General features: G+C 37.5%; 1 long non-coding RNA gene across 1 annotated transcript in view; it reads left to right on the forward strand.

Annotated features, from left to right (window-relative positions):
* The first annotated feature begins 1179 nt into the window (after positions 1-1179).
* The window catches only part of LOC121662422, a 30614-nt gene continuing 4026 nt past the window's right edge, over positions 1180-27767 (forward strand). The window contains exons 1-2 of the long non-coding RNA XR_006015288.1: positions 1180-1305; positions 14100-14345. This is a non-coding gene — a long non-coding RNA (uncharacterized LOC121662422). The remainder of the gene's footprint in view (positions 1306-14099; positions 14346-27767) is intronic.

The following is a 27767-nucleotide window of genomic DNA, read 5'->3' on the forward strand; positions in this document are numbered from 1 at the left end:
CAATTGTTGAAGGACTGTTTACAATTCAGTACCTTGTAATATTTCTTTGTGGTTTTGTAATGCTTCTTAGAGGGACTTGCTGACTGAAGGAAAAATAAATGGTGATGGCAACTATCAGTTTGTTTTGGTATCTTAAGACAGTATTGGATGTTTCAAAGTCACAGAATAGCCACTTCGCTGCTGGGAATCTGATATTTGTAAAGGACACAAACGTCCAGTTTGTGAGTAATGTTTGAATATACACAGGCTGGAGTGGGCCAATAAAACAGCCCAGTTCTACATGCTTTTGATTTTAGAGGAAAATACACCATTGGAATGGTGCATCTCTGGTTCTTCTATTTAGTTTGAGGAATTAAATAACTTGAAATAAAAAGACTATTTCCTTCTGTGAGTACTTTTAACCTCTTCCTGTAATATGTATCAGAAAGGTGTTAAAATAGCTAAAGATCTCTAAGTATTTTTCATATTTCAAGTCAGTTAAAAAAAATTTAAATACACTACAGAAGATAAAGCTATAATACATAAATACATACTACTGTATACAAAAAGGGGCAAGTGAATGCCTATTTTCTACTTCTTTTGCATAGAAGTGTCACAGTCATCATCACTCAGACTTTATTTACAGAGCACTTGGAGACCAAGACAATTAGATTTGCCTGGACTTACCTTTTTGTTGCATTTGTGAAAATTGGAAGTGCCTCAGCTTTGATTTGTATTTCGCATTTCTTGTCAGTTTGTGACATCTGTGTTATCCGTGAATTGCAGAAAGCCTGCAAAAAGCCTACACTCCAGCTGCTCATCATGTCTATGATAAAAAAGCTGACAAACATTTTAAATTGGAGCACTTTCATTTTTAAAAATGTAATACTACTATTTCAGTAATTCTGCACATTTTTCCTTTACTTGTGGAGATCAAAAAGTATTGTCTGCTGCTAAAATTTTAACTTTCTTTCCTTTGTGTTCAATAGTCTCTAATTTTTACCAAGGAATTATTAAATCATTGACAGAAGTCATCTACCAAAAGCTCCTGAGCTTTGTTATTTTATGTGGCTTCTATTATATTCCTACCTCCTATTCCAGAAAAAAGATTCCAGATGCATTTATTTTCCAGCACTTAATTACCACCGAAGATCAGATGTTTGGCTGATTCATAGACAAACTTAGAACCTTCCTCACGGCTTTGGTTTTTCAAGTAGGAACTAGCTTCCTGATTTCACCTTCTTCCCTCTTGTGATCTGATTCTCTTTATGAGTAAGGGCTTCATCTCACTTCATTCTTACATGACTGCAAGATTTTTCACTGTAGGTAAGGCTGGGTTTTACTTTTTTATATATATACATTTATATTTATGTGTATATATATATATTTTTATATACACAGAGAGAAATTTTTATAAAAACATATTATTGGATTAAGTTCTCTATAGCATTTTTTAAAATTAGTTTCCTTTTTCTATTAAGGGGGTGTGGTAAAAAAATATAGCAATCCTTCTAAGTAACTGTGGCAATATTTGCTCAGAGAATTCATTTTAGCAAAGGGCACTGTTATCCTTTGCATAGTAACTCTTGAAAGTGCTGATGATGAAATTTTATAACAAGCACATAAGAAACTGCAGCTTTTCAACTGTTTCCACTTTTATCCAGTTTTTCATATTCTTTTCAAATGTTGCTCAAAGCTGATATTTTCTTGTTCTTAGGAAAGTAAGTAAGTACTGTGTTCTCTCCAAAGGAAAATCTGGGGTAAAATGGCTTTTGAAAAGATTGCTGCCTGCATTGAAGGGTTAAATTATGTTTCCTCTCATCAGACACCCTTATTATTTATTCCTAATAATGAGCTTTCAAAGTGATAATCAGCAAAGGGTCATTTGATCATTTGAAAAATACAGTACTTCTACTAAACTAGTATGTACAGTTATGCAGAAAAGCGAAAAAGAAAAGCAGAGAAGCAGTTTCTCCAGAAACTGGAGAATACAGTGAAATTCACAGCAGCATACATTCATTCCATCCCACAGGACAAAATGGGATTGCATCCCTAAACCTCACAAGGTAATCTCTAAACCTTGTTGCTCTAATGGCTATCTTTATACCTTACTTTTTTTTTATCTTATTGCTGTCACTTCGAGGTTTCTCTCCTACCTATCAGGCGTTCAAGATTATTCCTAACAAGCTTGTACAGAATTCCTGACAGTACTGTGTAGGTATCAAATTTTTTAAATATCATTTTGCAGGAGGTTTGTTGGTTGGGGTTTGGATTTTTGGTGTTGGTTTGTTTTATTTTTTTAAACTGCAACAGACTTTTCAGACTTCAGCAGAACCATGAGTTAATTATAGTTATTATTGTTGATAAGTGAAATAGAACATAAGTTGGAATGTCTCAGTCTTCTGTAGGCGGCATAAATGTCTTTTCGTCTGGTGATTTTCATATCCAAAACCTCTCACTTTAAATAAGGGGTGGAGTGCTTTATGGCAGCTTTGCATTTGTTGTAACAAGAAAAAGACACATAAGCTCTCTCTTCAACACAGAGGATCAGCCATTTAAATGCTAATGTTTTTCTTTCTTCATTCAAAGCATTTTTACCTTGTATTTTTCAAGTAAAAAAATAAAGTAAATGAAGAACAATTGTGCTTCTTCTTTGAAGAGGTAGCTTTAACGAAACAAATAAAAAAAAATTTCAGTCTTATTCTGGGTATACAAATGTCTGGTATTCTCAGAGGATTATGTTTCCCACTTTATTCAAACCAGCAACTGGCAAACGTCTGTGAGTTTTCTATTGGCTGTAAAGTTTGGTCCTGCTCTGAATTTTGTGCGGGATTAGCTGACACCTCTCCAAATTACATAACTATCCTTGACTCCTGCAGCCTTCCTTGTGTTCAACAGTCCTTCCCTGGAACAAATTTAGCATCTACCCCCCTTTTCTGTCCCTTCATCTCTGTTCCCTCCCACCCAACCCTTCCTGCCACATGTTACAGATCTTCTGTGTCACACCGTCCGTTCCTGCAAGCGTCATCTCTTCACACTGTCATTAGCTGACTTCCCTTCTCCTTTTAAAAGTAAAGCCAGAACAATCTTTCTTCTGCTGTCTGTGGAAATTTGCTGTGAGAGTGCCAAGGTTTTAGCCAGGACAAATGTGACAATGGTGCTTTTTATGACCCTCATCTGAAACAATGTTTTCCGAGGGTTTCAGAATTTCAGCACCAATGTTCAGAAAGGAATCAGAAAGTTGGATGTCAGGGACATTTCTTAGGGTAGCAGTAGCATTTCGCCCTTCCTACTTTTTATATAAACAATTTTCCCAGTAGGGCAGCTTTCATACCCAGATAAATTAAATCTTTATGACCTAATGGGAGGTTTTATTTTATCCTTTTTCCTTACTGTGTAACTCAGATGAGCTTCCCTCCATAATATTTCTGATACCTTTTCTTCTCTGTCATTGCTGAAAAAAATAGGTGTCTATTGGTAGGCATCAGTCAAAAAAATTACTTTTTCCAAACTAAAATGGTAATAATTGGACATCTGTGGATTTGTACACCTAGATGAGAAACCCAAATGTTAAATTAATGTATTAACAACATTTATAGTTTTATTACCCTGTAATTATATCATACCTCCTGATTGTTTTTCTTTTCATCCTTGTCTACAAAATGTAGTTGCCTGAACCTGTTGTGAATGTCTACTCTTCTAATGTTAGTCCTAGTGATGTTTTGCCAGGTTCAGTGGAAGACAAGGCAGCTGTAGGGATGGAATTGTTATTCTCGAGGATGTTAATGCCTGCCAGCTATCAGATGGTAAACTAGAGACAGCTGGAGACTTGATTTGGCCCAGTAGCTATGTTTGGCATCCTTTCTGCCAAAAGGCTGAGTGGAAGGGGTCATTAAATGCAGCCTTGAATAGTGGTGGCTGGGAAGTTACAGCAAAGCTAAGCTGTGGGGTGTCAGGGATTTAACTGATTGCAATAACACAGGGAGAAGGGAATTGCCAGGATCTTCTCAAATGCAGAGTCCTGTTGACTGTTGACTGAGATTTAATGCTGTTGTTCTCTTTCTGTTAGATTTCAGGGAAAAAATTGTATATATCTGTGTTTTTTCATCTTCCTAATGAAAATAACGTTGCAGAAGTCAGGATACTGGTTAATCATGGAAGCCTAAGATGAAACATTATTATTGTTTGTTCGTAGCAAGGGAGTCCTTCTGATAGCTTGGTGACAACCGAGGCTGGGCTTGGCTTTGTTCACACCTGCGATGCAGTTGCTATTTCATTATAAAACTCTATTTTCATGACATGAAAGATATTCTGTACGTGCATTTTATATTTATTTTCTGATTGAAATTAAATATTAATAAATATTAAAATATATACTAATTACATTGGATGAGAGTCTGAGTTCTTTCTGTTGGATTTGGACAGCAGTTTCTGCAATGAATGTCACAAGGAGCTTCATGGAAAACAATCCCATCATTCGCATAATTTCACAGAGGCAAAGAAGAGTTGTGCCATTGCTACATCTATCTACTTCAAATGTCTGTTGGATGGAAAATGGGAGGGCTTTGGCACCCAAACAAATCGATGGTAATTTTTAGGAGGAGTATAAAGCGATGTTTTCTGTTGAAAATAAATGCAGGATAGTTGGGCCAATGAAATAACAGAGAGATGTCTCAAGCTGCAAGACTTTTAATGATTATTTGTAAGCAACACTTTGCTTTTGTATTTCACCTGATGATCTCTGAAGTGTTTATGGGTAAGTTTTATAACTTGTGCTATATAGCTCATAGAAGATGTGCAAAACATTGTCCCACCAGATACACTTGCCTTCAGTGAGGACAACTGCCTCCAAGTGGGCCATTTAACAGAGCTAGAAGGCAAATCTCTGAGTTCTGGTTGAAGTAGTATGACAATCCTGCAGTTGGAGGATACTTAGCTTTCTGGATTGAATATGATATTAGAAATTCAGCAGTGGGAACTACAGAAAAACATGTAAACAGATAAAATTCCTCCTTTTCAGCTTCAGTTCACTTACAATGTTTTCAACACCTTAGTTAATGGCTACGTTTTTCTACTAGTGCTCCTGAAACCACCTTATCATCAGCTGATTTCCATTTTAAGGGAGCCTAGGTCTGAATTTAGTGGAAGATCCTGACTCATTGGAGAACTGGAGAGAGTTCTAGTTAATGACTGGAAAGGGGTCATCTGATAAATTCCCATAAACCTAAATTGGTGTTGCTTAACTGAAGGAGCTTCAGCTCAAGCTATCTGTCAGTTTTGGCTTATTGTAGATGAGAGAGGTCATCCGCACTCTGTTCAATTCTTACAACTGATCAGTGTGTTTTTCCTGATGTCTTTCAGGAATTACCCACTTGAAATTTAGGAATGGCAGAAAACAGATGTTGAGCATTGGGAAAACTTCTGTTGAGTAACTTGGCCATGGGTATAGAGGGGTGGTTAGGAAGGATTGATAAGCCAGTGCATAAATTGCATCAGGGGAGTGAGGCCACATTTTTTCCTTTTCTTTTACCCCCTGTTCCCCAGACAGTCCATCAGAGTCTCTCTAGATACGACACGATGCAGAGAAATATCATGTTTGTTGTCTGCAGAAGACTCAGCTCTGACCTTCACACAAATGGCAGAGAAGCACAGATCTTAAATGTAAAATTTCCGTTGCTACCTGTGGGAATTTTACCACGGGAAAGAGAACAGGTCTGGGCCCAGCATGTGAGATTGGTCTGTGTTTGCCAGGGGTTCTGTTGACACTGAAGTTCCTAAAGAGAGATAAACATTATGATGGCCAACTGATACTTAACACTGTCCTGTCTGGGCTTGCCCAGATGCGTGATTCACTTGAAATGCTTTTTACTTTGAGTCAATTCTATGGCTTCTGGCGCCGAAATTTTTAGCAGAGAGATGCATTTGCTGATTTTGAGATCTTTTGAACAGGTTTTCGGGTCACAAACATAATCTTGGCTTGCTGTAATGGTGCAAAATTCAATGTCATCTTCGAGGTGCTCTTCTTCATCCTTTGACCCCGTGTGTAATGAACTTGAAACCAAACAGGGTAACTTTAAATGGTGCAGCTCAGGGCTGAAGTTCAAGAAGCTGCTGCTGCCTTGGCACCTCTACTCTTTCTCTGACAGTGCTCCAGTCATTATTGTGGAATTTCCTCTTTTTCCTCTCTTATAGATGTAATTCTTGGCCTCAGATCCATCCACACATTTTTCATGGGAGTTATTGTGTTTGCTCCCATTGGACTGCTCATATATACTTGGAGAAATGCATGTGGTAAGGGTTGAGTCCCTGAAATACTCTTACAAGGATGGCTACAATACCTTACCAATCAGAACAGTTCGAGAGTTGCCTAACAGTGTGGCTGATGTACCATTACTTAGATTTTCAAAGCACTGGATTTAGAGAGGTTCCTTTTTGGAAAATTAAACACATAAAGGAGAATAAACAGATTGAAAAGAATAATGTGGGCAGACTTCACTACACAACTGGGATATTATGCATTCTGGTTGATTCTTTGATCCACCTATCAATTGCCATGTTAAATACTATTCATGCTGAGGACTAATATGAGAGATCTCCTATTTATTCCTTTGCTGTTTCAAAGTTTGGAATGATTGCTCCATTAGTACCTTGGTTTGCAGGACTGTAGGCATAATATAGCTTTTGTCAGACTTAACATATTAAGGACAAGAAATGGATGTGTTAATTAGATATGAAGTGTAGATGTAAAAGGAGTGTAATCCTGGTATTTCCTTTTTCCCAAAACCCAACCCCCAAATTTCATACACATTTAGTTATAACAATGAATGGATGAATTAACCTGAATGAAGTATGTATTTATAAGCTAATTTAACATGATTTTATTGCAATCCAAATTTTTAAAATAATGTCAGCTGCATACGAGTTTCTCCATTTTTTAAATCTTATATAGGATCTTCTAGTACAATCCACTTTGTGGTGTAACAAGCAAGAAAAATCTGTCTTTCAACTCTTATGTTTGGAAGGTGGTTCTAAGTCCTGAACTTTGAATTTATTTGCTCATGAGATTTTACTCATGCAAAAGTTTCACTTGAAATAAGTAAATGCTTAGGTGACGACGGAATGTCCACAGGGGATCAGATTTGCAGGACTGAAATTTTAATATGTCCCAGGTGAAAAACAAAACAAAACAAATCAAAAAACAAAACAAAACTGTTTGAGACCAATTTGCCCTATATAAAATGACTGGCTAAAATCACTTCTCCGTAAATGAAGAGACACCTCCATAGTCATTAACTAGCTTTTTAAAAAAGTATTTGGGGAGAGGTTGAAGAGGGGAATAACCACTAAACAAAGCTCACTATTAATGTTTATTGGGAAATTACTACATACATACATAGAGCTTAATTTTCATTGCTTTAATCTTTAGACTGGAACACTCAGAAAGGAAAAACTTGAGAAATATTTCCTTTTTACTTTCTTTGAGTTTAATTTGTTTCACTGGCTTCATAAAACTGAGACCATGAACAAGAAGCATTTCTCCCTGTTAGATTTTAAAATTCCCAAGCAAACTATCTTTATGCATTCAGATCTTGAGCTAAAATTAACTGAAGCCTACATCAAGATTCACATTTTCTTGATTGGATTTTTCTCAGATTTATCAGTGGAAAGCATTTTTAGAAGTCTAGCAAAGTATGCAAATGGAGCCCAAACTGTGCTGCTGTAACTGTAGTGGCCGTTACTGCGTCCCCGGAATCTCCCCGAACAAAAAGGTTTAAGATGCAGTGACAGAAACATAAAGCTGAAAGTCCCAACAAGAGATTATGCTTCTGTAAATTGCTGTTAAAAGCCTCCATGGCAGCTGATCACACACTGCTTTGGAAAACTCGTTTGACTGATTTAGTACAGATTTTTTTGCTGCTAATGAAGTCAACCTCTTCTTTCCTGGTATGGAGAGCAATTGATCGCTTCATTAAATGCTTTTTTACATAATCTCCCATCTCTGTAATTTTATACCCAAATTAAACATATCCACTCATCTCACTTTTTATTCTACAGAGCTTGTTTTCCCAGGCTGTTACCATTCGTATTTTTGGAGTGCAGTGCAATTAATCTCTCTTTCAAAGTCAGATCCAAGAGAGGATACAGCACTCAATCTGTAATGAATATTAGAATAATTACCTTCTGACTCTGCTATATACCACTCCTCTGAATAACATCCCAAGATAGGTTTCTTTCTCTCATTCTTTCTAAGGATTCTGTGCTGTGTTCCATCTCGTTTTATACCTGCCATTTTTTCTGAACAAATGCTTATTATATTTATTTGTCAGTTTCAACCAAATTTGACTGAAGAATGCATGAGGATCCATAGTTCTTATGAATTTTGTGAAAATCTATGTTTCGACAGGTACTAGAGACCTCAGATATCCTCCTAGATACAAACACCTGATGGCTGGGTGGTTGGCCTGTATGCTTTGTCCACTCTGTCATTTCAATTCACATCTGGCTTCCTCTTACACAGGCATGTGAAGCAAAAAAAGGAGCATAAAGAGAGAGATTTGACAAGCATGGGAGTATATTGCAAATATTTTTTGGGGAAGCTGATATTTAGGAAGGAATAGCTGCAGCTGTTGGTTCAGAGGAGGCTAAATATGAGTTAATATTTCATCAGTTCCACCACTGACAGCAATTTGGAGGGGATTTTTTTTTGTTTTATTTTGCACGTGGATTTGTCATTTTTTTGTTTGTTGTTCAAAGCTTTGACATGCTGGCTGATTTTCAGACTGCCATACACAGTAATCCTTATATGATTTACTGAATAGTGCTACTGGATTTCTGGTGTTCATGCCTTCTTCCCAGGAGCAGTTTGCACTTGGAAGTATACACTCTCAAAAAAAAAAAAAAAAAAAATTTGGGGGATTACATGGCTAACTGAAATGCAGCATTTAAATGCCCTTGATAGGAAGTTTCATTTGCTGTACACTATAGGATGGAAAAGAAAAATGTTGCAAAAAAATTATCTTCCTATACCCTCACTTCTTCCTGGAGAAAATCTGGACATCTTTTCAGCAGCCAGAGTTTACCTTTTATAAAGTTTGTACTGAAATATTTAACATACAACATTCCTTGCTTACCCCAAAAGTTATGCTTACTGCATGAAAACTCTTCTGCAATATGAATATGTCAGATAAGTCTGCTGAGACTTCCGTTGCCCTGAGGAGTGGAACCAACTGAGCAGACAGAGAGACTGACAATATTCTCACTACTGTTACCATGCTCACCTTTAGCTTCAAGGTTACCCGTGCACTTGAAGTGCTGGTGAAGAGTTTCACTTTGTTGTCTGCAAGGGACAGGCTGTTTAGACAGAGAATTTCAGCCTGCAATCCTCAATAGGCATGGGATAATTCAAGTGTTAACAGCAAAATAGAGTATAAAGTCAACAGTTTCAATAATATCACAGTTTAGTTGATTAGACTTGACATAAATTAACTACTGGTTAATGTTACTTACTGTCTTCTTCATTTTCCATTCTTACCAATCTGATGCTGTACTCATAATTCAGGCAAACTATAATACGATAAATGACAAAATAACTAATTCTAGCTGTAAATCTTAACACGTGTGAATGCTGTATGTAGCTGCAATATTTGCATTTACAGTGCTTATGTGATGCCCCAGAGTAGATAAAAGGTGCACAGTTGTTCTATTCATGGCTTAATTTTGGAATAATAATAGAACATTTATTTGAATTTCGGTGATTTGTATTGTAGAAAATTAAAACTTTTCCCTAAATACTGGCAGGCAAGGCATCAGATGAAGAGCAAAAGAATAATTTTTTTTTTGTATGACTTGAAACAGTCTGCTTTATTATATTAGGTGCTCATTGTGGTGCAAAAATAGCTACACTTTTCATGTTCTTTTTAATGTCAAAGATAAATTCGAAGCATGTTACTCTGTTAAGGTGAAACTCCTGCTGTATTTGAAAGAGAAAATATTGATCCAAAAAAATAACTTTGAAACCAGGCATCATTGCACATCCTGTCTACCTTGAGAACAAAACTGGGAGGATGTGAACAGCCAAAGATATCCATTGCTGAAAACTAGGTCTTGTGCAGTGTCACAATAATTCAGAGGACTTTCACTTTTCTTGTTAATTATGATGGATAGAAGAGCAATAAAAATCTGTGACCATCTAAGAATCATGTAAGTTATCAAAAATCGAAACAGATATTAACATTTTGTAAGCAGAGTGGGTATGCTGACCATTGCTCCCGGGCAGAATTTCACCTTAAGCAGGGAGTCACAGGGATGAAAATGTTTCCTCTCCTTTATCTAAGCACATGCACACATGCATGTACTTACATCTATGTATACATGTATGTATATATGTGTACGGGTATTTCTTTCTAGATACCAACTTAAATGAAAGCACTAAAACCAGATTTATGGTAAGAGGTTGCTTTATAAGCTATTATATCAGCATTTTGTGAATGAGGAAAGGACAGGAAGCCAATATGTTTCTGTGCTTCTGCCTATGTACCAAATACAGAAATATGCACATGAAAGCGTATGTATTTATATATAAACATACATAAAATAGAAAAAAGTAAAGGCTTTGAAAGAAGATGTGTCTTCTCCTTGAAGTGAGTCTTTGTAGGCTGAAAAACCATTTTTCTTCATTTTGGAGTTGCCCCATATCATAATGTTGGAAAGATTAGATTCACTTGTTGTCTTTGCCCTTGGTTCTCGGTGCTTAGAGGCACTTTGCAAATAGAAAGCCAGCATAGAAATCTTCGAAGAGCTGGATAGAATTTGGAGTGGCAAAAGGAACCGTAGCATGAAGCTGTTGTGTAAAGCTACTGCTCTGCATGTCTAAGAGCAATCATGGGCTGTCGAGTTTGGACAAGTGGTATCCAAGATTAAATTGTTCTTGCAGGTCTTTGGAAGCCTAGCTCTGCTCCCAGACACTTTTCTGATTCTTGTCCACATTTTGTGTCCCAAAGAGCTGTAGAATGGAGCCTGTGTTTTTTGCCCAATAATAGGTTGTGGTGTTTTCTCTGAAGTATCACAACTGTTTCTCTTCTGTTTCTTCCATTTATGCCATTGCTTTTACAAAGTTAATGTATTTGAAGCAGATTATTTTTCTTATCTCAAATTCAGGACACTGAGTTCTGAAAGAAGTTTGTTTATATGGTATTTTTGTTGTATTTCTATTTAGTTAGCTAGTTATTGTTTGATTCATTTTTCTGTATAGACCATTTCAGAATCACACATAGCAATGCAGACTTACGAATGCTCTTACAGAGTAGGTCAAAGACTTAGCAAAAAATAAATGTCTTTTCTTCTTTCCTGACATATTTTTTCATTTGCACTTTAGGTCTTCCTTATTTCTCTATTTTCCAATATCACAAGTTCCCATTTATTACTTTACATGCTCTTTTGCAGTGAAAGAGAGTGTTCCTGTGTAGATCTGATGAAAAAAGCTTAGGTATTTTTCAGTTTGACAGATCTCCATAATTGTCTGTAAGACTATGTAATACTGCAACTGAACTTCATATTCCTGCTTGAATTTATAACATTTTAGGACATATTCCTTCTCACCTGACAAGTAGGCACACAGTAAGCAAAGTAGTAATTTTGTTAAAAAAAATCAAAAGGGGTACAATTGCACTGCATCAGTCTATCATCCCTTTACACCAAAAACAGGTTGCTTGTATGAGTAAGAATGACTCATGAGAGCATACTGATGCTTAAAAAACCTGACATTACATTTAACCTAATTTATAACAGACATTATTAACAGACATTTCAGAAATAATTCAAGTTGCTATGGGATCCTTTATAAAAGCAGTCACGGTATGTAATGTCTGGGACTGTGTTAGACTGGGTTACACAACTTGCTTAAGTCTTTTTCTTCCCTCCTGTTTATAAATTATTAGTGGGGTGAGATACAAAAGTCGCCACAAAATCTTTGGCCTTTCTCGGGGAGCTTGTTCATACTTTCTCATTACTCTGTGTGTGTGAATAGACCTATCCACATAATCATGTTTATATTGCCCATTCTGGCATCACCAGATGCTTTCATCTTTTCAGTGAAATTCTGTGGAAGCTTGAGATATGCTTTCTTTAACAAATAATTTTTATCATGTGTGGTTGTTATCTCACATGACTTTTGAAGATTTCTTTACAAATGGATAAGTTCCTCTTTCTCAATTATTACATTTTTTATTAGGCATTGAAATAATTTTTATATAAGGAACCCGGGTATACTGGCTGTCTTGTTATCATGATCTATTTTGGGACAGAAAAAACAAACATGAAGCAAATTTTAAAAAATGAGATTGAAAAACTTGTGAACCACGTATTTGTATGTCTGCTTGGAAAAAAAAAAGGCTGTTTTTTTTTTAATCATTCTTAAAACCATAAATCAGGAGGAACATTACAGAAAAGCTGGGTTTTGACATGCAAAGTGTGAGCCAGAAATCACACTTTTGTTTTAGGCAATGTAAGGAAAAATAACTCTAATTTCTGAAGAAAAACATTTAGAGGATTGTACTTTATCTCTGAGTTTCCAACTAGTATCCTGCCAGCCAGATCAACTGAGAGATTTTGCAAAACAATCAATAACATGACATGAAAGCAGTTTATGCAAGTAGGAGTGCATAATTTTTAAACAATGTTTATTAGTAAGCAGTAAGAGGAGCACAGGCAAATATCAATTTATCTCTGATATTAGTCAATACATGATAAGCTCAAGCTCTTTGTAGCATGGTGCTTTGATGCTGCACAGATCTGGTTTTGGGACTGTTACTACACAACTGTAATTAAAAATCAGAAAAGCAAACTTCCTTACAGTTAGGTAAAATATACTGTATATACTTGTTCTAAAACATCACCAAGTGCATTAGAATTTCATAAATATCATGCTAACATGAAAATAAATAAATGTCTTTTATTATTACAGATTTTTGCACTGGTTTCTAGAAAGAGCAATTTATAGTGTTCATTTGCCCAGGTGTGCATTCATAAAGGTGATTTTCAACAAACCAAAGAATTCTGTCTTCTCCCTCATGAGTGAATATGCTTTCCCTTCATTAGGAAAAGAAAAAATTTCAAGTACTCTAAAATTTCATGCATAAGATATTGTCAGGACCAAGACGATCATCTTTGCAAACAGCTTTTCTGCAAGCCTCAAAACCTGAAGAAAACAAAACCTCTGCATTCAACCTTACAAGGTCATTAATGTTTAATACAAGTCAAAAAAAATAAAAGGCTGTGGAGACCTGATTTAAAAAAAAAATTTAGAATCAGCTAAAAAGAACTTTTTGGGTTTATCAAGCATGGTTCTACCAAACCATGCATTCTGGACAATTAAAAAATAGATAGCTGAGCTGTACTATGGTGGTGGTTGAGAGCTAGGGTATTTTTGTTTGTATATTACCCATTTTAATAAATTGATCAACAACATAAATTATTCATATTATCTATATTTTATACATAATTTTTATACATAAATTTTAATAAATCACAATAACATTGGGCTTCAAACATCAAACACATGTAAGCTGATTTAGGAATCTTGATTTTGGTAGTAGGGAGATCGTTTGTACTGTCATATCTCAGTCCAGTAATACATTTAAGCACAGCTTTGCTCTAAGCATGTGCCAAGCTGCCTGCAGTACTTGCCCATTTGTTTGGGTCTGTAGCTTTTACTGCTCTTTCCTTAAAACAATTTACAGTTGCTCATCACAAAGCATTGTGCTCTAATACTAACAAGAGGCTCTTCCAGGCTTTCTTAACCTCTTCCAGGCTTTCTTAACCTCTTCTTGGGTGCACACTGCCAACAAGATTAAGTTTTCACTGAAGATGATTGGAGGAAAACTTGATAATCACTGTAGGTTTTAAAATACTCAGTGGTCACCAGGTTCTCAAGCAACAACACACCTACTGGTAAAAATCCTGTTAAAAGCTATTCAATAGAAATCCAGAAAATTAAATCTAAAGACATAAATTTATTGTCTAATTCCCAAGGCACTCACAACAAATTTTTAAAAACTGCTAGCTAAACCTGTAAGATGATGGGGTTTTGTCTTTTCTCCCTTTTTCTCTCTCCCTGGTCACAGGCAACAGATGGCCACAAGAGACATCCAGTGAGCTTGTCCCTGACCGTGTATCAGATGGCCTCAGCTGGAGGCCAGGTGAAGTGGTGGACATTCCTGGTCTCCAGCATGCTTGGCAGCCCAGATTGGAGATTGCTGTTCATAAGGGCAGGGAATGTGCCAGCTTTCACAGATCTGTACTTGCAGGAGGAGCACTAGACCTGTGAGGCAGCACCCTGCCATCCGACTCCTGGCGGACTCCCAGACACTGTGAGTAATCCTCTAGTGGGGAAGGCATTCCAGATGAAAGGGAGCCATGTCTCATTCCTCAAGCCCCCAGCAAAAACCCAAAATGAGCAGCTGTTTCCATAGGAAGAATTAGGGGCTCACCAGGCACATGGGGCTCCCAAGATCTATTCTTTGAAGGATTTTGAGGAGCACCGGTATCACATATGCTTAGGTAGAATGGGAGAACTTCCTCTCATGTGAAGGAGCCAGGATTGTAGATCTCCTGGCCACTCTTGGCTTTTTGGACCCTCAGCTGATTTCCAGTCCCAAATGGATGTAAAAGGCATGTTCCCATTACTCCTTGGCACCAGGTTGACAGCACAGAAGTGTAGACAGCTATGCTAAGTCCAAGAAGGTGGGTAACCCAGCTTTCTAGTGCTCACCAGCAATGTCACCTTGGTGGTCCATGGTCCCCACATCACCCACAGGCAAGCGCAATACCCATAAGGTACATGGGTCAATGTGGCTGTGGGCTCCAAAGGTGAGCAAGCAGCTCAGCTGTGCCAGCACTCATCCTTACGCCTGCAAGCAAAACTCTTTTTCCACATATTCTTTATTCTGCTGCCAGTCCTCTGAATTACCATGTTCTTCCCTGCTTCCCCCCACATGTACGCTCATCTAGCTTGACTAATATTTTTTAAAAGATGAAAAAAGCACTAAGTTTTCTGCCCACAGATGTTTGGGGATATTCCTTCCTTTGCCCTCTTCATTGGGCAAGGCACACTGTGCAGCAGAAATAAAAATGTGACTTTCTGCATGATCTTTAAGCTAATAACTTCATACTAAACAGCAGAAATAATTTCAAAATACCAGGAAAGCAATTAAAAGAAAAAAGGCAAACTTGACATGTAATAAATAATTTAACACCTCACCCTAACACAATCTGCAATGTCTTTCAGTCATGTTATGGATGTACGCTCACCAGTTTTTGTGGTGCTTTGCATAAATTTCATTAGTATGAACAAAGTAATATTAAAACACACACAGAGACACAATTTTCTGGCTTTTCAGTTCATTATGAAATACTTTACCTCTGGGCAGATGACTAATATGCTATTAAATTTCTCTATCCCTGAGTTGTGTCATAGCCAAAAAAAGGGTGCAGTCACTCATAATCTTTATTAAATGAGCTGAATACACCCACTCAGGGAAAATGCTGTTGTATGACTTTAATGTGTCTTGCAGCAGCATTAACATGCTTTTAGGTCATTCAGCTCCATGTTGTGGAGCTACAATAATAAATCCATGGTGAAAACTGGGGTAAATTTCCCTGCCTGTGCTTAGTAGTTTGGGAGGCATTACCCAGAAGGTTTAAATTTCTACTTAACAGAAGGAAAACTTTGCCTTATGTTGTATTGTGAACCCTACAGTCTAGTACAAGTGAGAGTTGTACACTATCATAACAAGGCAGTTGATTCCATTTAGAAGTAAAAAAGAGGTCTGCACAGTTGTACCCCAACACTAACCAAATTTCCACAATCCCAGTTCAGATCCCCTCTCTACCAAGGACCCCTCATATAATTTTCCTTATTTGCCTGGATTGTTGGTTTCTTATATGGAAACCAGGATAGCTGAATTGCTTTTTTTGCTGCTTCCACTTGCAGTGGATTTTGTGGGCCTGATCTGCAAAGGCTGACACGGCCTCTCTCCAACGTACTGGGGCTGTGCCTGGAACTGGGATTTTTGATTGATACTGAGGTGTCGAGGTGCTGCAGCACTGCAGCTAATTCCCCTTTTGTTGATACTTAAGGGAGTGGTAAAACCCATGATGAGTTTTTGGTGTAGCAGGTCACTGCTGCAAACTATGGAGTTTATGTACCTGGGGATACAGTGAAGTCTGGCAAACCATTTGTGTGGGGCAATATAATTCTGAAGAAATTTTTTGTTTCATCTGTTTTGTTATAAAATTGTAATCTCCTTATGGATTAATCTTTAGCAGAATAGACATTAAACTTGAATTGTTTCTTATTGATTTTATTGTTAATTCTGTCTACAACTAGACATGAATTTCTATTTTTTTCTTTTTAAAATGAGGAGCAAAAGCACATAACCACTACAAATCATAAATAGAAAATCTAAATGGATTATATTACATAAAAAAATGTCAGGAAACCTTTTTGAGTATAATTTAGCCAGAACCAGCCTATTTTCAAGGTGGAATAGAAGACACTTCACTTTACCAGCCATTAAATCTTCTCTATAAATATTAGCTGGATTAAGCTAGTAATTTCAACAGGAAAAGAGTTTTATCTGGTAACTTGCAGTGAAGAAATGTCCTTGTCACTGTAACTTTTTTATCTATCCTTAGAGCTAGTCCTATTAAATACGCATGAATGATTCAAAGGCATTTAGAAGAACAACACAAATCTATTTGCCCATACAGGAAATCTGGGATATGTTCTGGTAGTACCTGACATTGATGACATTGAAAATGAATTCACCTTATAAACAAACCCCATTCAGTGTCTTGTTATGAATGGAGCATCATCTGGTTTGCTTGTGTTTAGGGATACATTTTTGCTTGGGTAAGGAAATTATTTTTAAGTTAATGAAGAGATATTCAGAAAGCTTTTTTCTAATGTTTGTAGGTTTTTGTTTTTTCCAAGTTTGCACTTACTGAAATGAACTTGGAATATTTTAGACATTTTATTTTGTAATTAAGAGGTTCCTTGTCCTCTCATTGGGGCATATTCTAGAGATAATGCTGGAAATTCTAGGAATTCGAATAAATCCTAGTTATTGTAGCAACTCAAATAATACAATGTCTCTAGTAAGCTCTAGTAATTCTAAGAAATACCTGTTGCAGCAGAAGAACAATATGGAAGCTAAATTTTAACTCTTTTCAAGAAAGAAAAATTCTCTTAATAACATCATTAGTAAGAACTCCTTCCTTCACCCCTATTTATTGGTACACTGGATTACGGTAGAAATACCTGAATTGATGAAACAAAGGAACATGAACACAAACAGCATGAATAGAGGAACAACTATCAGGATGACAATGAATCGAGGGCCTCGTTAAAAATTGCTCTTCAAGATGCGCATTTATCGTGAATGCCTTGGCTTTATGACTTTTATCCTTAGCCTTACACTGATATGTAATAAATGCTTAATTTTCTGTGTAGCAATGTTTCTCATCTCATTTCTTGGACATAAATTGCCTGAGGTTGATCTTTAAAGAACTTTTAAAGTGTCTAAATGCTTAATGGGGAAGATAAAGAAATATGACTGTGACTAAAATTCCCCTAAGATAAAGATTAGATTGCCAAAACTGCTCTACTAATGAAAGGCAAGACCTCTACATTTATCTCATTATGATTGTCACGACAGTAAAAGTTCATACTTTGTAACTATTTTAATTTATTCTTCTGTTTTTCTATAACTTGCAACTTCATTCAAAACAGATGCAATCAAAAAACAAAACAAAACAAAATGAAATAAAACAAAAAAACAAACCAAGAAAAAACCCAACCCCCACGAAACACTATGTGGATCAAAACAAAGTAAATGTTTCAAACCCTTCTTTGTGAAAATCACTTGGTCTTAAGGGTTGTTAGCAAACATAAGTGATTAAAAATTAGGGTCCTATGAATAAATGTTATTTCATAATGCCAGGCTAAAGGCAAAGACAAGAGAGCAACCATACAATGGTACAGTTTGTATTAAAATAGCAAACCAGCAACTTGAGCACATCAGGAAAAAGATGAACAATTTAGATGTCAAGCTGACACATACTGGTCTAGCTTCCTTACCTCTTAAAATTCATAAGTCTATACAGGTCTTATAGTATGATTCAGATCTCATAATTTAATGAAACAAACTTAATCAGAGGCATTCATTAAATAGCAATTCTGATAGAGAGATAATTAAGAATGACGAATAGAAGACCTACTTTCTTTTCCTCTATCATTCTGTGAAAAGTTCTACAAAGGTGTAATTTCCTAATTAAATCATGTGATCCAAATCAATGTTTCAGGCACGTAATTGCTTGGTGTTGTGCTTTTCTTGAAGAAATAATGGAAATTTCCATGAGAATTAAGGATGTACCTTCTTTTTATTACTTTTTAAAACTATCTTCTCATTCAAAATGTTAATAATGTGTTTTTCTGTACTGTCTTAAAAAGAAATGGACTGAAAGTAGGAAAGACTCAGAATTTGGTGCTTGAAGTTGTGTATTTGCTGGAATCTTTCAGGAGTATCTGGTCTTTAGTTTAAGTACAGCAAAGTAGTTAACTGCACCCTCATTTCCATCCCTGTTCGTGGAAGAACAAAAACACATATTCTGCGTGAAGGCTGTATTTCTGCAATTTTGCAAAACTACTTTCATTTTGTTTTCCTCCCCTTCCCTCCTTGTTTTTATATGCAAAAACAATGTCTTAAAAATTAATGAAGACTCAGTTTAGATGTTTTTGCTGTTTCTTCCTGATGCAGGTAATCTCTGCAACCATATCAAAAATGAAATATTATTTCATATTGCATGGTACTGTGAATGGAAGTAGCTACTCCCTTATCTTTGAGAAGCTCCATCATCAAAAGGTTAGATGATAACTTGATTCGTTAAGAAATACTGAATATATTTAACATCTTTTCATTTACAAGGACAGAATTTATCCTCCAAACTGCAAATAAGTCTGAGTGCAGTGCATAATTCTTAATATTAAGGAGAATTACAAACTGGAAATCATCCATTCTGGTAAAAAAACCCCATAATCCTATTTTTAGAACAGATTTTAAGAACTTTCCTTAAAATTACTAGTTTACTCAAGAAGAGTTTGTAGTTTACTCAAGAAGAGTTTGTAGTTTACTCAAGAACAGACCTAGATTATTTGCTCAAAGAGTATAAGCTTCCTGTGGTCAGTCCACCGTTCTTCTGTTTGTCTGTTTTGCTTTCGGTTTTTTTCATGTTTCTAGGATTATTGTCATTACAGAAATCTGATGGGTCTAATGTGACATGTCTTTATGACACCACTGGGATATTAATGAGAGGAGGGGAAAAACATCAACGGGACTCACGTTTGAACTAAAGTCGACAATAACTTTGTAAAGTTATTACTAAAATTTTTTTCCATGCCCAAACACAAACTGTTTTTCTGGGTGCTGGTTCCTACCATCCTGTTTCCTAGTTGGCAAATGGAAAAGTTAAGAACAAGCGGCACAGAGCCTACAGTTTCTGCATTTTCCCAGAAAATTTCTCTTTGTTTTAATACCTTGTACTTGTGCTTGAATTTTCTGATTTGTGATTGACTACTTGTACATTCTATCATTTCCAGAAATTGCTTAAGTAGCCAGAGTTTGAGATCAGATTTTCTTCGAAATGTGACTAGCAGTTCAGTTGTATTTATTTAGCTTCTAGCTGATAGCAGTGAGTTAACCATTTCCCAGCAGTGAGACTTCAATTCTGTCTGAGGAGATTGGGTTCTGTGGATTTTCCAGCTTTCAGAAAAGTTTTTCAGAGACAATACTGCTATGGGCTGCAGATATTGAAGGATGACCGATCTTCAACCTTGCAGCAGTTTTGGTGCCATGCTGATTTTCACCTACTGCCCTATAACTCAGAGACTTTTAACACCTACCCATCACAACTTTGCTAGGTCAGAATTATTAATCCTCATCTGGAGAGCATTAAAATCAGCATTTTCTTACCTCTGATTTTGTTTTGTAGTGGGGCTGCTCTTCTCTGACTGCTCTAACATGTCTTGGTGGCATCGGTGACCACCTGAAGGTTGGGAGTAATGGAGTAACAATGACTGGATATCTTCCATGCCTGTTCTCCTGGCAGGCTAAACATGGGTTGTCAAGCTGGATTAAGTATGTTGTATTAGACTAAAAATCCATGAAACTTGTATATTTTCCAACAGCCATTCTGACTGCTTTACAGCTTCGCTTTCTGTTTATTAGATAGATGTAAAGGACACAGACAAAAACTCACTGACTTCATGTCTCAAAGTCCCCATTACTTTTACAAGAGAGGTGATATGAAGACACGAAAACATATTACCATCATGGAAAATCCCAAGAGCTTTGAGTCATGACAGAATGATAAATTACATGGCCTCTGCATAGGATAAACCGCTTTAGTACCTATTTGTAAAATTTTCTTATCTGAAAGTGTTTAAGCATGGTCCTATGCCCTGAAAAAAATTATATCCCAACTATCTCTGAAATTTCTGGGGTTGGTATGAAGGTGGCAGGAATAACGATATCAAACCGTCTCCTGTTTTGTATGAGCAGTGATAAAATCCTAAGTACTACTGGAGCACAACCTTTATTAGTCATGACCTGACTAGACTTGTTCTTCTATTGTAGCTCAAGATTAAAGCATTTGTTGCAACATTTTTTTCTAATCCTCTCTCTGGCTGACTCATAACAGCTGTTAAACAACTTGATATTTAGCTTAAGATGAACTGAACCTATAAATTTAAAAGTGATATTATAACCAACCCCTTCATGCATAGCAAACTGCTTCTCTCATCATTTGAATGCTTTATGCTGACCTCACTGCATCTGATTGAACTGATATAATACCGTAGTTGACAGAAGATGATAACAATGGTGATTATATATTTCTGATGCACTATGGAAGAGGATAGACGCCACACAGGAGTGAGAGGCACCCTGTGGTGGGAGATGGAAAAGCTGACATAATGTTTTTGAATGTCCAAAAGATTGTTTGGAGTTTGTTGCTGAGTGTTTCAATGGCAGCACATGAAAAAAGTACACATGCTTTGTTTTTCCTTCCCACTTTGCCAGTTATCTGGTAGCCTTTCTTTCCTCCCACAGGGCTATACATGAAGTCATAGCCTTGTTATGAATGTGATGGTACATTCACCATTTTTTTAATGCCTCTTAGAGGTTCTGATTTATCAGGAACTTCTTAATAGTAATACTACCTGGTGCTCCTGCAGCAGCTCATTCTTTCTTGAACATAGTGCCTTGGAAATGTTGACTTTTTCTGATGGGAGAAGCTGACACCTAGAGAAATCAAATTACTTGCATAACGCAGATTCAGTCTTTTTATTCACAGCTCCCTCCCAATTTACATCACAAGGAGTCCTCATGCCTTTTTATTCCACAATGAAGAGACCACATGCATATAAAGTCTTTTATTAAAATAAATCTATGTAAAAACTCAACCAGATGAAAAAAAGCTTTTCTTTTCTCTTGTTGACAAAAGTAACTTGCTTCCTTTTCACATATTCTCTTGGCTCAATTTGCACTGGTCCTAAGGTCTCCTTTAATCTGTGCAGTTATTTTAAAAGACATCATCTATTGTTGGAATTAAATCTAGGCAGAGATTTAATTGATTGAGAGCGTTTTCCTTCTATGTGCACAGTTTCATGAAGACTGAAGTACAATGACAATTTTAAAGATCACAGACACATTCCTGAAACTTTTTAAAAAGACACTCAGCTTTAAGCCTGTGTAAAGTGCCTTAGGATTTGAAGGTTAATTGTCGGAACCCAGAGTGATTTGAGTAATGTGTTGTATCAGTGCGGACCTGAATTCATAAGATAATAATTCATACCCAGAAGTGAACATGGGCAGTTTTCTTCTTCCCACAGTAAATATGAGACCACCAGTTTTTATGGGCACCAGCGGGTTCAGGACATGTAATTTCCTTCTGTTTTGAGCTATATTTGTATTGCTAGGAAGTCTAAGAGTTATGCTGTCCCCTGTGCAAACATGGAATGAAATAACAGCTTTTTTAAGAGCTGATAAAGCACAATAAGGCAGTGACACAGAGAAATCTGTTATGGTACTAGTGTGAGCCAGCTGATAGTAAATCCCACTAACGTGATTTGTTGATCTCCTCTGAGCGTAAGGGGCAATGAGAGAGAAAGTCACAAGATGTTCACCTGAAAATGAAATGGAGGAAACTCTGACACTGTGAACTACTCTGCAGTATCAATCACCATATCAGTAAGAGAAAAGTAGAGACTGGAATGTGAAGAACCTTGACAGTGACAAGAAGTCACCTATATTTGGTGAGAAATAAAGGAAAGTAGGGAAAGTCTGCCTAAACAAAGGGATGGCTCAAAACCTCCTAAAGACATGTGAGAGAGACCAGACAAGACTTTCTTTTTGAGAATGAAATTGGCCTAGAATAGTCTGTGGTTGCCTTGTCCCTCTCAGGTAGCTTTGTCTTTGTGTAACTTTGAGGGTTAGACAGGAATATCTCATATAACCTTTAAAAAAAAATTTACAGACCTCTATCAGCTCAAGTGGCTCTAATCAGACATAGTAATTTTTTTACTCATTTGAGGATGTATGAAGGGACCCAATACAAGAATCCAGTGGCGACAGGTGTAAGGTGCTCAGTGATATTTTAACCAGGGAAAAATTAACCTGAATGTAACTGGAAGCAAAACCATTTAACAAAATACATGGTCAAAATGGTAGTGGAGATGGAGAATTACATTCTGTCCTGTCCACAGGAAGCCATGCCTGCACAGCAATGGATAGCCCCACAGGGGCACTGCAGCTCTCTGACCTCTCCTTCCACAGCCTCATTAATTTTAGCTATGCAGGCACTGCTTCTGCATACATAGCCTGGTTTCTGGCAGAAAACTGAGCTGAAACTGTACTGTTTCAACTCTAACAACGATGTTCGCTCCTCTCTTTTCCCATTCCTTAATAATCCTTTGCCAAATCTGAGTCAATGAAGCAAAGTTCAGAGATGTGTTTCACACAGGCAGAGGAAGGAGGCTGACAGTGAGGCTGCAAGGAGGGGATCACAGGCACCAGCCCTCACTTGCAGTTGTGAATGTAATGCTCAAGAGACCTCCTGGCCATGCACTGTCCTCTGCCCAAGCTGGGGTTTCCCCTCCTGGAAGAAGATGTGATGTGACAGGAGGGGGCAAAAGGAATGTAGCACATTGCACCACATAGAACTGGCCTTTATTAGCTGTGCTCCTCACAAGGCAACTGCTCCACAGCTGCAGTTTTACAGCAACAGGGTGAGGATCTCCAGGGGGCTTGAGGTCTGCTTCAGGGCTATGAACAGTGCAGTGTCCATCTGTGGGGTCTTCAGTTAGCTGTCAGGAAAAATAAATAGCCACGTAGAATGGTATCCAAGGGCTTCTGGAAGAGGAGGAACAGTTCTCTTACAGACTTAATTCTTCTCATCTTTCAGCCTTTCCCTTTGCACAGTTCTGCCAAGTGTTCCCTCTTAAAGAGCTACATGTCTTTGTCTCACATTTAATTCCTGTCACCAGCTTCACTTTCTCTGCAATCATCACACTGTTGAAATCACACTCTTGGAGGCACCTAGTGAAATGTACAAATGTACAGAAAGTTTTTGCAGTCAGACACATTAGGTTGGCTTACAAACATATGCTTGGAAAGTGGAAATTTTCAGCCCATTAGTGCCTCCCATTTCTGCTGTATGTAGGAGCTGTGCTCATATCACAGTCACTTGTGGCTTTGGAAGATAGAATGTTGTTAGATTTATTGGCACCAGAAACACAGGAGGGACTGGCTTAGAAGTCTGATCTCCATGATGATCACCACTCCTTTGGTTCAGAAAGTGGTAATTGCCTCTGCCTCCTGCTCTCCCCTCTACCCTCCAGGTGGAGAATTCAGCTTTTTAATCTCAGACAAAAAGCCATGGGAAAATAAATACAACTTTTTTTAATTTAACCATAATTATTGATCAAATTCTCACAGATTGTAAAGGTCAGTACTACATCCAACGTCCCTCCTCAAAGCCATGCCCCCTTCACACTCATTAAACTGCATCTTGTACCTGTTTTTCAATAGACACATATTGATGTACAGCTGGTGATGAGAATGTCAGGTAAACAAAGAGAGGCAGAAGAAATGTGAGCCCATGCAGGAGCTTGTGGTGAAGGTAAAGTGTAGTAGTTCTTCAAAACAGAAAATCTAATACTTCTCTTTCTTCTTCAAGAAGGACTTTCTCCCAAGAGACCTAGTAAACACTGGTAGGCAAAAACGCCTGGAAGGAGTAAGTCACTGGCTGGAGAACTCAGAGGATATCAGTAGAGCTTTTAGTAGACAGTAAAATACAGCACAAGCTGCACACCTGTAGCATGAACAGCTTCCAGCTGTCTCTCTCTGATAAGATAATGTCAAGAAGGTCCAGTACTAGAGAACAAGAAAAGGGAAGCAATACACTTCAATTCCTGGCTCATGCCCTAGGCTATGCCATGGCTGAGACATAGATTACTAGGGAATGGGTGGTTTACAGGAAAAAATACCTGTAGATGTGACATGTATGATATTGCAAATCAACTGATTGGGACGTGATTTTTGAACCCATGCACACAAAGATAATTCCCTGGTTATAGATGATTGTTTTGGTCTGTATGCATTGATACAAAAGCATACACTGATGTATACTTACATGTGGCCATCAGGTACTCTTATGAGGGCCATGGGGCAAACTTCCCAAACAAGCTAAGGTGTATATTTTGGGCTCTGCTGCTGTTACCCACTCTACCTGTAGTCATCATGCTATTAATTTGCTCCAAAACAGCCCAAATGCTTTCTCTGAAACAGAAACACAGGTATCTCCAGGGTTAGCAGGACAGAGAATTTCAGTTTATTCCACTAACTAAATCTAATCCAGGTGATAATCACAACTACTGATGCTTTTAAGTTACAATATACAATTGTGTTCAATGGCTGCAAAACTAAAGATCACAAAAATTCAGACATAAATTGAACAAAACACTTGCCAAATGTGAAGTCATAAATTGCATTTTATGTGATGCATGTTTTGTGACGAGTAGACTGTCTAATAGTTGGAACACTGAAGAGAGAAACTCAGTATCAACAATTCAGTGTTCTTTGACAAAAATGGAGATACTACTTAACTGTTAATAGGACATCTTATATATCCAGGAGAACTGCAGATGAACACTTGCTAGGTCAAGGGTTTTATATGTTTGTCACGAGATGAACTTGTCACAAGCACTCAAAACTGTCAGGAAATTTTGTTCCCCTCTTTTCATCATCAAAGAGGAGAGAGCATCCCCAAACTTTAACTTGTCTCTTGTTTATGAAAGGCAGACAGTGTGGGGTTTCTCATACTTTCAGAACCTTTCTACTCCATTAGCATGATGAAACCAAAATTCTATGCCCAGGGTCAGAGATTTGGTTGTGGAACAACTCAAACATTGGCCTTACCCCATAAAACATTCTGTGGTTAGCTTTCCTCGTCCCTTCCCTCTGATCTGTGTCAGTACTAGAATAGAAATTTCATCCACATGTCCTTGGGGTTTAGTGTCTCTCAGACAAGAGGAAACCCATCAAAGACCACTTTGTTCCTAGACTAAGAACTGTACATTTGCATTAAAAAGTCTCAGTTTGCTACTCAGTGAGCTGTGCTACAAGGCCAATGTTTTAGCGCCCAAATTGCTATGCCAGAAAATAGCTGGGCTAAAAGTCATTTAGTCAAACTGCTGGGACTGTTGAAGCTTCTACCTGGCAAGGAGAAAATTTTCCGTGTTATTGCAATATCTTTGTGCATCAAGAGTCTTTCTTTATAGATTAGAGAAAATAACACACTAGTCCAGAGAAGAAGCATTTGAATATTGCATTCATGCTGGTATTTGCAACTCCTCCATCAAAACAGGTTTTCTATAGTCACTTAAAATTAGATGCTACATTTAACATGCCATAAAACAGAACAGTAGAACCATTACCGGTAATCACAGCATATCTTCTATTAGCTTCTAATTTTGGGGGGTTTTTGTTTGGGTTTGTTTTGTTTTGTTCTGTTTTGTTTTGTTTGATAGGTTTGATTGGTTTACATCTCCTTTTTTAGATGCACCTGGGGCATTTTAGAAAGGCACAACTTGCTACAAACTGTTTGCCCATTCTAGCATGTTGAATGTCACTGTGTGTGCTGACACTGTATTAGAGGCATAATTGACAGGTGCCTCTAGGGGTGGGTAGAGGAGGCACAGGCACAAACTTTACAGAGCTCATCCTGGAACTGAATTATGTTGTAGAGGTAGCAAGATAGGCTCTGGTGGTCGGGTGGCATGAGCATGCAGAGGTATTGCCCAGAAAAGAAAAAAGGGTTGTAACTATATCAGGTCTATATAATGATGTTTAGTAGCATGTGCAGTGTGATAGTTTATGCAACTGTAATATATAAATATAATGCAAGCATGACAACAGTTTTTACTGTTATGGTGTAGCACTGTTCAATCCTAAGATAACTCAGAGATAACTTTGATGATGGCAGTGAATACCTACAACAGCCATAGCAGCAGGCAGTCATGGAGGAGTTAGCAGTACCCCACTATGGTTATGATTGCTGCAGCCAAATGCCTGGATTTTTCTGACACTAAAAGGTCTCCAAGATCCTGCTTTTGTTCCTGAGCATCCCTGTTGATGGCTTAAGGCCTCAGGATGTTGCATATGGTCATGGTAATCTGTAAAAGAGCACAGCCACCATGGCAGCTGATTCTCACGACCTGGTGGCAACAGTGCTGGCCCTCTTCAGCTGACCCCACCCTTGTCATCCTTGGGTTTTCCATTTACCTGCTTAGACAGCATGACCTATGGCTCTCTGGCCTTCATTCACTCCATTTTCTGGACAGATTCATCATTACTGAGTCACTTGCTGAGCTGATCCAAAAGTGACAAATCACAGCATCTTGCTATTACCATGTCTTCATCCTGCAGTTCTTCCCCAGGGAAAACCATTCCCTGAAACGCCTCAGAGGTCAGAGGTGATCTCTGCTTTCATCGTTCCCCTATGCATCCTAACCATGCCATTTTTGCACTTTTTGTCCTAAGTTCTACAAATCATGTTAAATGAGCAAGAGAATAAATCTCTTCATGACAATATCAGCCATTTAATTGTGGTCTTAAAAATATATTGATGACAGTAGAACAGAAAAAAAATTTACTCTGATAAGGACAGTAAAACAAAATAGCACAGCTTTGGATAAATAAAGGATGTAACTTAAGCAAACAGAAGACATGCAAAATGCAAGCAGGATGCCAGCTCAGCTTGCAAGGCTGACAAAGCAGAAGTTATGCAAAGCAACAATATTGCACTTACTCAAAATGGGGGTTGAGGAACAGCCACCTAAAAAGGACACAGGACATTGAAGACAAACCCCAAAGAAACACGTAAGGACTACCAATAAGGAGTGTGACTATGTAAAATAAAGTAATACACATACATTAAGTAAGCAGGGATAGCCAATGAATGTGTCATCAGTGTATGACAAAAACTCAAGTTTTGAGCATTTACCCAATGCTCAGGGCACTCAATTAGAGGGAGGATTCTCCCAGTGACCAGCGCACTGCAATAAAGAATGCTGCTTTCTAATACTCAAAACTGTGTTAGAGAGTTTTTATCTGGCCGATTTCTGTATCAATATTAAGGCTTTATGGTTAGTCTGGGATAATGGTACATTAGTA

This window comes from Corvus kubaryi, unplaced genomic scaffold, assembly GCF_017639235.1.
Source record: "Corvus kubaryi isolate FWS band 111438036 unplaced genomic scaffold, C.kubaryi_AGA036_p1.0 37249, whole genome shotgun sequence".
Lineage (NCBI taxonomy): Eukaryota > Metazoa > Chordata > Aves > Passeriformes > Corvidae > Corvus > Corvus kubaryi.